Below are 11,467 nucleotides of genomic sequence, written 5' to 3'. Positions count from 1 at the left end.
ACGAATTACTCGTGTAAAAAATACACAATAGCAAATATTTGTATTTATATGTGCACAGAGAGCATCCACAAACTTTCACGTTCCCTGTGGTTACTCTGGTCTGATGATCAGCTGTCACTACTTTACTTTTCATATTAATAATGCTATCAGACCAACTAGTAAAAATATAAGTGAATAATAATAACAGCAAAATGTAACAACATTAGTCCACAGTTGATCTAATGACCAAGGAAATTGGGAGTTTCAGAAGGTCCCGCCCCCTTGTTCGTGACGTCACGCCACGATACTCCTTCACAAACTGCCTTGCTCCAGAATCAAAACAATGGCTTCAGATTGGTAGAAGATGCTTTCTTGTTACTCATCCAGTTATGAATATGATTCAAATAGTTCTGAAGAGGAAAGCATAAATGTTTGCCATCGATTAAAGAAGTCCTTCCGTATCAATTCGAGCCGTCAGGACTCCAATGTAGCGTCCCAGAAAATGCACAAGATGGCGCTCAAGCTCCATTGGAAATGGGCTGATTTGTCCACTGGGAATTTGTCAACTAGTATCAAATAGTAGTCTTGGTGCAACTCACGATTCACCATGGCGTTATTTATGTGTTTTCCTTCTAATTTCGCCATCAACACAAAGTTGTCAGACCAAAAAAAGTACCCAAAATGCATTGTGTTTCGCTTTCTCGGTCAGGGGTGTTCCTTCCGTGACGTCACGTCATGAATCGTCATTAACTCGAAAACAAGACTTCCTGAATATTCAGCGCGAGTCTTAAAAGGTAAAATCTAGCTCTATGCGCTGGAATCTTTGTACAATACGCTCAGTAGAAGTCATTTGAAGTGATTTTTACAAATTATGGACACATATTGTCCGGAGGTGTCGGTTGTCCTTTAAGAGCCTAACTTGACCTGGAATTGAGATATCCCTGAACAAGACAACCCCGAGTAGTCAAGCAAGGACTTTTGACATCACACTGCGAACAAACATGACGCCTTGAAAAACAGATATAAACAATGACAAACCGTACGAGCTTGATATCCCGGTATTGCGATGACGCACAATCTGCTCGCAAACCATGACAATTTCATTATCTTTGACAAGTGTATGAACTTTTGTTTTTTTTAACGTGTACTTTGATGTCACAACATGTTGATTAGCAGGCACCAACCTTCATATTTTATCATAACAATAATACATTTTATTTTTAAGCGCCTTTCAAAACTCTTAAGGTCACTTTACAGTCACAGGATAAGTTTTTATGTGGGTGAGCAGCGGCAGCCACACGCGCCAGCGTTCACTCAACCCGGAAGTTAATAGATAGAAAGCTAACTAGCCAGCTTGTAGATAGCTAATAGATAGCCAACAGAGAGATAGCTAAATAGCTAGCCACCTAGATAGCTCTATAGCTAATAGTTGCTAGCTATCATTTAGTTATATAGCTATCTAAGTGGCTAGCTATCTATTGGCTATCTACTAGCAGGCTAGCTAGCTTTCTATCTGTATTTAATAGTGACATTCAGTGTATTAGCCGACTAAGTATCTAGCTAGCTAGCTAGCTATTTTCTAACAAACTATAAATATACTAGTGACAATGTCTTTTTCAGCATCATGCACACATCCAAACTATTTATTTTTTTTGCTGAACTGATAGTGATGTATAAACACTTTTTTTTTCTTCTTTTTCTTACACTGTTAAGCAAAGAACAAGTGCCGCAATGTTGCCCTTTACTCCAAAAGGGATGTTTGATTTGGCGGGGCAAATTGCTCAACTGCAGTCTTACTGGTGTAAAAAGCAAAAAAAAAAAAAAAGACAACTAAAAACGTTTTTACTAATCTTTTTTTTTAATGGATAGTTGTCAAACACAGTTTTGTTCAAAAGTATTGTCGGGACGAGTAGCTATTGTGGTATTCTGTAAAACAAAATGGATTTATACATTGTAAATAGCATCTACATCAAATACATTATACCTTATGTAGAGTAAATCGCTATCTAGCTAGCGATTATTAGCTAGCTAGCTTTCGATCTATTTGAATGAGCTGGCTGTCTAACTGGCTACCTGGCTAGCTATTTAGCTATTTACTATCTATTAGCTGTCTGGGTGGCTAACTATCTATCTAGCTATCTATTAGTTATCTATTAGCTAGCTAGCTAGCTAACTTTCTACCTATTTGAGTTAATCAACTAGCTAGCTAACTATCTATGAGTTATCTATTAGCTAGATAGCTAGCAAACTATGAGTTATCTATTAGCTAGATAGCCTTCTTCCTATTTGAGTTCATCAACTACCTAGGTAACTATCTATCCGGGCCGTGACTTTGAAAACTGTGATGTAAGGGATTAGCCAGCAAGCTGAATCAAACGAGAGCTAGCTCGCTCACTCACTAGTTAGCTAGCTCAATTGATAAGCATGGAATTTCACAAGTTTGATTGGCTTTCGCGGGCCGAATAAAATGATGTTGGCGGGCCAGATTTGGCCCCCGGGCCGTGACTTTGACACCTGTGATGTAAGGGATTAGCCAGCTAGCTGAATCAAACGAGAGCTAGCTAGCTCACTAACTAGTGAGTGAGCTAGCTAGCTCAATTGATAAGCATGGAATTTCACAAATTTGATTTGCTTTTGCGGTCCGAATAAAATAATGTTAGCGGGCCAGATTCAGCCCGTGCGTCTTGACTTTGACACCAACTGTGCTAGGGCTAGCAGCTAACAGCTTATCACGGAGGTTATGTCACCAGCCCACGCCATAGTTAGTCATTTGGGGCCTCAAGGCAAATAATCCAACCTCCCCCTCTTTGTACTTCAGTTCAACTTCGACAAAAAAAAAGGTTGAATTCAGCGAGGTCAAAAGTTTAAACTATAAACGAAACATTTGAGAATGTCAATTCCTGAACTAGATTGTTATTAATATCTTCAACAATATTCTAACAACTAAAAATACTGTCATTCACGAGATCATGTATCGACATTTAATATAGTTGAACACATTACTTGCTTTTATACACACGCCCTCATGATGTAATGTGACATGTGCTGTGTAACACTGCAGGAATCGCCAGTTCAAATTAAAGGGGGAGATAAAATGGCCAAAAATTAACCCAAAAAAATAAATACATAACTACAACGAATTCACTTTGAGAGGGGAAACGTTTCATACCGGAATAACTAAGAGCAGCTCTTGAGACACAAAAGCATTGTCCTGTCATTTGAAGAAAGTGCTTCTCATTTTAAATATTTGTTTCTAAAAAGAAAACGGCATATGGACATTTAGCTTTCATTAAAAAGTGACGATAACTGTAATGAAAGCGATTTCATTTTAGCACACATGGTGCTGCAATATATCATGTGGCCACGAGATGGAGACATGTGACAAGAATTTCGTTGTGCTTTTTTTCAACAATAACAATAACAATAACAATAATAATAATAATAATACAAAAGTAATAATAAAAATAAACGTTTACAAAAATAAAAATAAAAGTAAAAAATAACAATAAAAGTTTAAAAAATATTAACAAATAATAATAATAATAATAATAATAATAATAATAATGATGGAAAAAATATGATACAATAAAAATAATGACAAAATAAAAATAATGATAAAACAGATAATGATAATAAAAATAATAAAAAAAATACTAATCCTAACAACTAATACTAATACTACTAATACTAAAAATACAAATATTCATACGAATAATAATACTAATGCTGAATTTCATTTAAAGTGCCTTTCAAAACACTCACATGTTGTGTCGGACTAAATCAAGGACACTTGACAGTCACAGGATAATAATACAACTTAAAAAAAATACATACGCATACACATAAAGAACACATTTAATTAAAAGAAATACATTAAATAGGATACGTTTGAAACAAGATCACCCGCATTCTGCCGTTGCTTTTACACATTGAATTGACGATGAGTGACACTTATTGATTAAAACTAAAATAAATGCAGCTCACGTTCAAAAACTACAACTTATCACCCCAAGAAAAAGCCGAACAAGCTACTCATAGTTTGCAAGCAATAATTACAACCTTAAAAAACGAAAATTGGCAATTCGTAAATTTCATGATTGACTTATTTTCAACTGATAATTAAATACAACAATGATTACTGACACTCGTTCCAAATTTGCAACATCACTAATAACAAGCTTCGTATTCGAAGTTAAGGAGTTTAAAAAAAGTGTATTTCGTGTCTGTGTGCGTGTGTTTGTGAGTTTTCTCACCAGTAAGCGGAAGCTCCGAAAGCGGAAGCGTGACTGTGGCCCAAAAAACGAAGAGGAGCCAAGTTCTTCGTAGCGCCTTTGAGGCGATTGCTTGCGTTCCAGGTGTGGTGCGACAACTTTGATTGCAACTGCTGTGGATTCCTCTCAAAAAAGATCGGTCGCCATTGGCACTTCTCCAAGTCAAGTTGCTCACACTAAAAAAAAGTGTCAAACTCGTCGTCCTGCAGCTCGTCCATTTCTCTCTCTGGGCCAAAACACCTGTTTCACATTTGCTAGATGATAGACAGATAATAATAATAAATAATAATAATACAATGCATCTACAAGCGCCCCTTAAAACCCTCAAGGACATAGCTAATAGATAGCCCTATAGCTAATAGCTAGATAGCTAATAGATAGATAGCCAGCTAGCTAGATAGTGAATTTCATCTGTGCTGTATGTCATGTTAGCATATTTGACAATAAAGCTGACTTTGACTTTGAATAGGTAGCCAGCTAGCTAGATAGCTAGCTAGCCAGCCAAATAGCTAGTTAACCAGCCAGAGCTAATAGATAGCAAATAGCTAGCAAATGATAATAATACTAATAATAATCCATTTCATTTATACGTTGTATTTTGGTGAAAAAAAAGTTCAGTTTGGCCGACTTGCATTTTTTTATATATTCCAGAATCTAAGACTTTTTTTTAACTTTAATACAAGTTAAAAAAAAAACATTTTGTGTGTGTGTGCATGCGCGTATCAATACACATTTGCGTAGAATCTACATGGAAACATTCTACGCCTTCCACATCCTGTCACGTGACCTTGTACGCAGTGTAAGCTATATAGCTATCTAGCTAGTGATCAATCTATTAGCTATCTATGAACGATCTATTATATACAGTATATAACTAGCTAGCTATCTCGATGGCTATCTATTAACTAGCTAACTAGCTTTATTTCTATTTGAGTTATTTCCAGGCTGAGTGAACGCTGGCACGTGCGGCTGCCGCTGCTCACCCACAGAAAAAGGGATCCTGTGAATGTAAAGTGACCTTGAGCGCTTATAAATGAAATGAAATGTATTATTATTATTATTAAGCGGGGAAATGATTTCCTTCCTGGTTGGTTGCCCCCCCCCCCCCCCTCCCCCACCACACAGACCCCTCCTCTCTGCTCCACAGTGTCAACAAAGTGTTCCAGAGGAATGTTGGACTCCCTGACCTCCATTGCAGTTCACTCGGTTCAGCCTGGTCGTGCTGTGCTCCGACATTAGAAGTAAGCAAGCAAGCAAGCAGTAGCCCCCCTTCCCAAATCCGCCCCTCTCGCGCTTCCCCTTCTGGAGCACCTTCATGCACTCTCCCTCTCTTCTTCCTCCTTGTACCACTTTCTCATTTTTTAAAATTTTTATTTGTATTTTTATTCCGATTTCATCTTGCGAGTCAGAGTCAGAGTCAGAGTCATTGTGATCCCCCCGCCCGCCCACCTCTCAGCTGTCTTACTTGAACAAAATGTGGGCAATGGATGCCTCTTAAAGGACAACGGAAAACGACACCATTTTGTTTTTGTTTCCTAACTGACATCAGAAATGATTCCGACATAGCACTACTGAAGGCCTAGCGATGAAATCCATGGCAGTGTGTTGACTCTCACAGGTCCACCGAAAGTGTTCTGCAGTTCCTCGAAACAGGACGCAGGAAGAGGTTGTAATAACTCAGAGTCGCAGAATGTGAGGGAGGGGGGGGGGGGGGGTGGTGGTCACAAATGGAATCTGATCAAAAGACTCAAGATGGCCACACACGGCAGACTCGTTCCACTTACCGTCTGCCCGGTTGCCGTGCTTAAATTGGACTACGGTTCACCGGGTTTGCCGTCTGACTGAGATTATAAATAAATGAAGTCAGCCATTGTAGGTCGTTGCTGAACATTAGCTTAGCGTAAAAAAAAATGATGCCTGGGGTTTGTGTGTGTTGTTTGTTTGTGTTGTAATACATGCTAGTGTCCTCAAGGCTACATGACGACTGCCACATCGCGGATAGCAGATCAGACGATTATCTTTATAAACAGGCATCAGCTCAGCCTGCCTAAAAAGGGCGACAAACGGATCTAACATAATAATAATAATAATAATAATAATAATAATACATTTAATTTCTAAGCGCCTTTCAAAACTCTCAAGGTCACTTTACAGTCACATGATAAGATTTTTCTGTGGGTGAGTAGCGGCAGCCACACGCGCCAGCGTTCACTGAACCCTGAAGTAACTCAAATAGATAGCCAACAGCTAGCGAATAGATAGCTAATAGCAAGAGGCAAATAGCTAGCCATTAGCCAGCTAACAGATAGCCATTAGCCAGCAAATAGATAGATTTTTATAACCAGGCATCAGGTCAGCCTGCCTACCAAGGGCGACAGAAGGATAATAACACATTTCATTTCTAAGCGCCTTTCAAAACTCTCAAGGTCACTTTACAGTCACAGTATAAGATTTTTCTGTGGGTGAGTAGCGGCAGGCACACACGCCAGCGTTTACTTAAAGGACAGGAAGGTCCTTTAATAGTACCACCTGTATACTCTTGGGCAATTTTACTGCATTGATTGATTTTTTTTTTTTTGCACAGTGTTACTTCACACAGCGACAGGCAGCAAAATGGTAGAGCAAGCTAAAAACGTTCTGCTAAAATCGAGCTTTTTGCTAATTTTGTCATTTGAATTTTATTTGTCAAACATGGCTGCCCAAAATGGAGACAACTGGAACAGCGAGAATGCGACGTTGAGGGAAGTGGAATGAGTTAGAGAAAGGAAGCAGATGGCTGGAAATATAGCCTGCTAAATTATTCAGCTAGGCTGCAGTCTGGAGATAGATGGGTGGCTAGGAGGATAGCTGGAAGGGAATGCTGACAGGAAAATGGCTCCAAACACACACCGAGTGCCTTTTCAGATGAAGAAAAGCTAGCTTTCTAGCCGAGTTACTTATCTATTAGCTGGCTATTAGCTAGCTTCCTATATGAGTTACTTCCGGGTTGAGTGAAGGCCTAGCTAGCTATCTGTTAGCTGTCTATTAGCTAGCTTTCTATCCGAGTTACTTCCGGGTTGAGTGAAGGCCTAGCTAGCAAGCTATTAGCTAGCTAGCTTTCTATCAGAGTTACTTATCTATCCATTCGCTGTCTATTAGCTAGCTAGCTTTCTATCTGAGTTACTTCCGGGTTGAGTGAAGACCTTGCGAGAAATCCAAGTTACTTCCGGGTTTAGTGAAGGCCTAGCTAGCTAGCTTTCTATCCGACTTACTTATCTATCTATTTGCTGTATATTAGCTAGCTAGCTTTCAATCTGAGTTACTTCCGGGTTGAGTGAAGACCTTGCTAGCTATCTGTTAGCTGTCTATTAGCTAGCCTTCTATCCGAGTTACTTCCGGGTTTAGTGAAGACCTTACTAGCTATTTGTTAGCTGTCTATTAGCTAGCTTTCTATCCGAGTGACTTATCTATCTATTCGCTAGCTACCTTTCTATCCGAGTTACTTCCAGGTTGAGCGAAGACCTTCTAGCTATCTATTAGCTAGCTTTCTATCTATTTGACTTCCTTCCAGGTTGAGTGAACGCTCAACCCACACAATAACTGATCCTTTGGCTGTAAAGTGACCTTAAGAGTTTTGAAAGGCGCTGATAAATGAAATGTATTCTTATTGTTATTATTATTATATTTGCATGTGCAATCAACGGAGCATTTTGCGTTGGCACGCATGTGCTTTGTTTCCACCATAGTTCATATGCGCCACCGGTAAATATTTAGTCTGCATTTCCACACACACACACACACACACACACACACACACACACACACACACACACACACACACACACACACACACACACACACACACACACACACACACACACACACACACACACACACACACCCCTATTTGCTTTGTACATCACGGTGTCTCACATGAATATCCGGAACTATTCATAGACTCATATACACACCCACGCATGCTAGCACACACTCCAAAATGGAGGGCTCCGGGGAAATGGAGCAATGAGCGAGCGACGTGCCTTCGCCAGGCAAGGTCTGTCTGGTGCCATGGAAACCGGTGCAGATTAGCCCCATCCTCTCTGGGCGAGCGAGGAAATGTGAGGTGGACACGCGTTCATTCACGTACCGCCACTCTGGTCAATGCACGTTTTTTTTTTTTTGTTACGTTGTGTAATATACGGGGTTAAACACTTTCATACGCGTATGGTTTTGCCAGATGGACATTTACACACCGTATTTCGATGATTGTGCTTGTGATTTGTTATTTTTTTTTTGGGACTGAAATGCAGTGGCAGGCTATGGATTTCATCGCTAGGCCTTCAGTAGTGCTATGCCATTTTTTTCTTGAAAAGTCCGTCTTGAAAATGACTTTAATAGTGAATGTGCAAGCAAATCCATGCATTTCTTCTCCTCTTTCAGGGATTTTTTGGGTAAAAAAAACTGCATCGCACCAATAATAATAATACATTTCATACATTACAGTATATTTGCTTATGCAGCTCGCTACAGATGCAGTGTGCTAGCTCATGACAATAATAATAATACATTTCATATGGATCGTTCGTACAATAGACTGCTTAGGCAACATATGATTAGTCATGGTGATGAGGTGATACCATGGCAAATTGGGCAATCAGGCCAGTCGTTAGTCAGGCCAATAGAAGCGATCAGTGGAGCCGCAGGGATTCGTCCTCTGCTCCCCCCAACCTGATAGTAGGGACCAAATATAGCAGAGTCCGGCACCGCCACGTCTGGACAGTAGGGCCGAAACTACCAGTAAGACTTTAGTTTGCTGACGAAGCTTCTTGGATAAGAAGTGAAACGTCCGACACCTTCAAATTTGTACAGATGACGGCTGAAGAAACCTTTTCATCGATGGACCACTCCTGTACGACTGAGAGCTTACACGGACAATTGTCCTCTTGATTTTGTCTCAAAACAATTTAGGAGGATGCTTATTTGTGGCTACCAAATGTTGAATTCCATTTCGATCAATCCGGACAGTATTTATTTTGCATTTGTTGTTTGTTTTTGCCTCTGGCCGCTGTCACCTTTGACCCCCCCCCCCCCTTCTCTTTCTGAAAGAATCATCCAAACCATCCAAGCCCTCCAGCCAATGGAAGAACGCTAGGCACCATGCCAGCAAGCCTGGGCGCCAGTTTGGTAGACCATCAGTGGCATTAAAGAGATGCTATCCACCCCAGTGCATCGGTCTAGCTTCGAGCGCTAATCCCATGACATTGCTAAGAATAAGAAAATTATAATATAAATAAAAAAAAAACGTATTGTAGGAATATTCAAGCTGCCGCTGCATAAATGAGGTTTTGGAGCAAAAAATGTCATTTTGTGCAGGTGCAGAGCGGCCGGCGGTCATGGCGATCGGCTTTTTAGCCTCCGTACCAGCTGTGCCCGATCCACATGGGCACACAGAAAGCTATTCAGGCCAAGCGGGGTCAGATGAGGAGAGCAAAACGCTGAATGGGGGAGGGGTGGCGAGAAACTGAAAATGGCGGCAGCCAGAGGAAGAGAGAGAAAATGGCGCAGGGAGGAGAAAAAGAGTACATACGTACATCTATATATATATATATATATATATATAATAAAAAATATACAAAATATAACATAAAATACTAAATAATAATACATATTTATTATGTTTTTATACTCTTATTATTAGTATTATTTATTAGTAAATGATATGTACTGTATAATTTAATAAAGAATAATAATAATAATAATAAGAAGAAGAATAAATAATATATAATATAATAAATCATACATCAGAAAGCCTTTCATATGCCTTAAATAGAAAATATAAAAAACAATTAACAATACATAATTATATAGATCATTTAATAATACACCACAAAGGCTTGAATATGCTTTCTGATGTATTAATAAAAAAAGAATGAAAAAAAAACACACTTTTTTTTTTACTACATGTATTTGTCTATTTTTTAAACTAGTTTACTGGCATAAAAAAAAATCAAGTTCAGCCAAAACATGTTGTCTTTACTACAAAAGTTGTCTTTGTTTTAGAAACCTACCAAAATATGCATTTCAAATGTAATATGTGTTTATATATATATACAGTAAAGTCTCGTTATATCGATATCGGATATATCGATAGTCCCGGTTATATCGATACTATTTCTATGCACGCACGGAGAAAATTACATGCAAACAGGGTCGGATATATCGATAGTCCCGGTTATATCGATATTTTTTCGGACTCCCTTGAATATCGATATAACGAGACTTTACTGTATATATATATATATATATATATATATATATATATATATATATATATATATATATATATATATATATATATATATATATATATATATATATTTTTTTTTTTACTGTATATATATATACAGTAAAGTCTCGTTATATCGATATCGGATATATCGATAGTCCCGGTTATATCGATATTTTTTCGGACTCCCTTGAATATCGATATAACGAGACTTTACTGTATCTTATAATAAATAAAAGGCCATAAATATGAGTCCCAAACAATTGGTGGAGGTGGACCTCTCACGTCTGAGACCCCTTGACCGTCTACTACTATCTACTATCTACTATCTACTCTACCTGTTCCACCTTTGTGGTTCCTTTCTCATCGTCGGCTATTCTGCTCACGCACGGCTACGGCAGACCTCCTCCAATCGCCGGCGTTAATCCACACCTCAGACCCCCCCCCCCCCCAAAAAATAACACCCTCTTTGCTCTCCCACAATGCACCTCAGCCCCCAAAACTTTCCCAAGACACATTTGGCTTCTCTTGATCGCTGACCTCTCGGGCACACCCCCACCCCCCCCCCCCCCGTCCACCTCCCACCGCCCCCTTTTCAGCCCACTTTCCTTTCAGCTGGTCTCCCCGTGGCTCTTCATGGGCCGCTTTCCTTTGCTCCGCTTCATTCTTTTCTCAAAGTCTCTAAATGTCCCTTTTTCTCCGTCTCCATTCATCCACGGCTGTCAGAAAAAAGTATCTGCTAATCTTTCCTATTTCAAATCAAATGGTGGCGTCCAACGGACCAACCAGGGGTGCAAGACCTCCAAGGAGGCACATCCCGTTTATGGAGTGCCATTAAGTTGGGGATTTTTGTGATTTTTTTCTTTTCTTTGGGCGATGCCCACCCGCAGCCATCCAAAAAAGGGCGGTCCAACAGCTTAGAATTCAACCTGATGGTCCAGAAGCCAAACAA

Source organism: Hippocampus bargibanti, linkage group LG14, assembly GCF_051943395.1.
Source record: "Hippocampus bargibanti isolate YZ-2025 linkage group LG14, ASM5194339v1, whole genome shotgun sequence".
Classification (NCBI taxonomy): Eukaryota; Metazoa; Chordata; class Actinopteri; order Syngnathiformes; family Syngnathidae; genus Hippocampus; species Hippocampus bargibanti.
Note: the sequence above shows the minus strand (reverse complement) of the source record.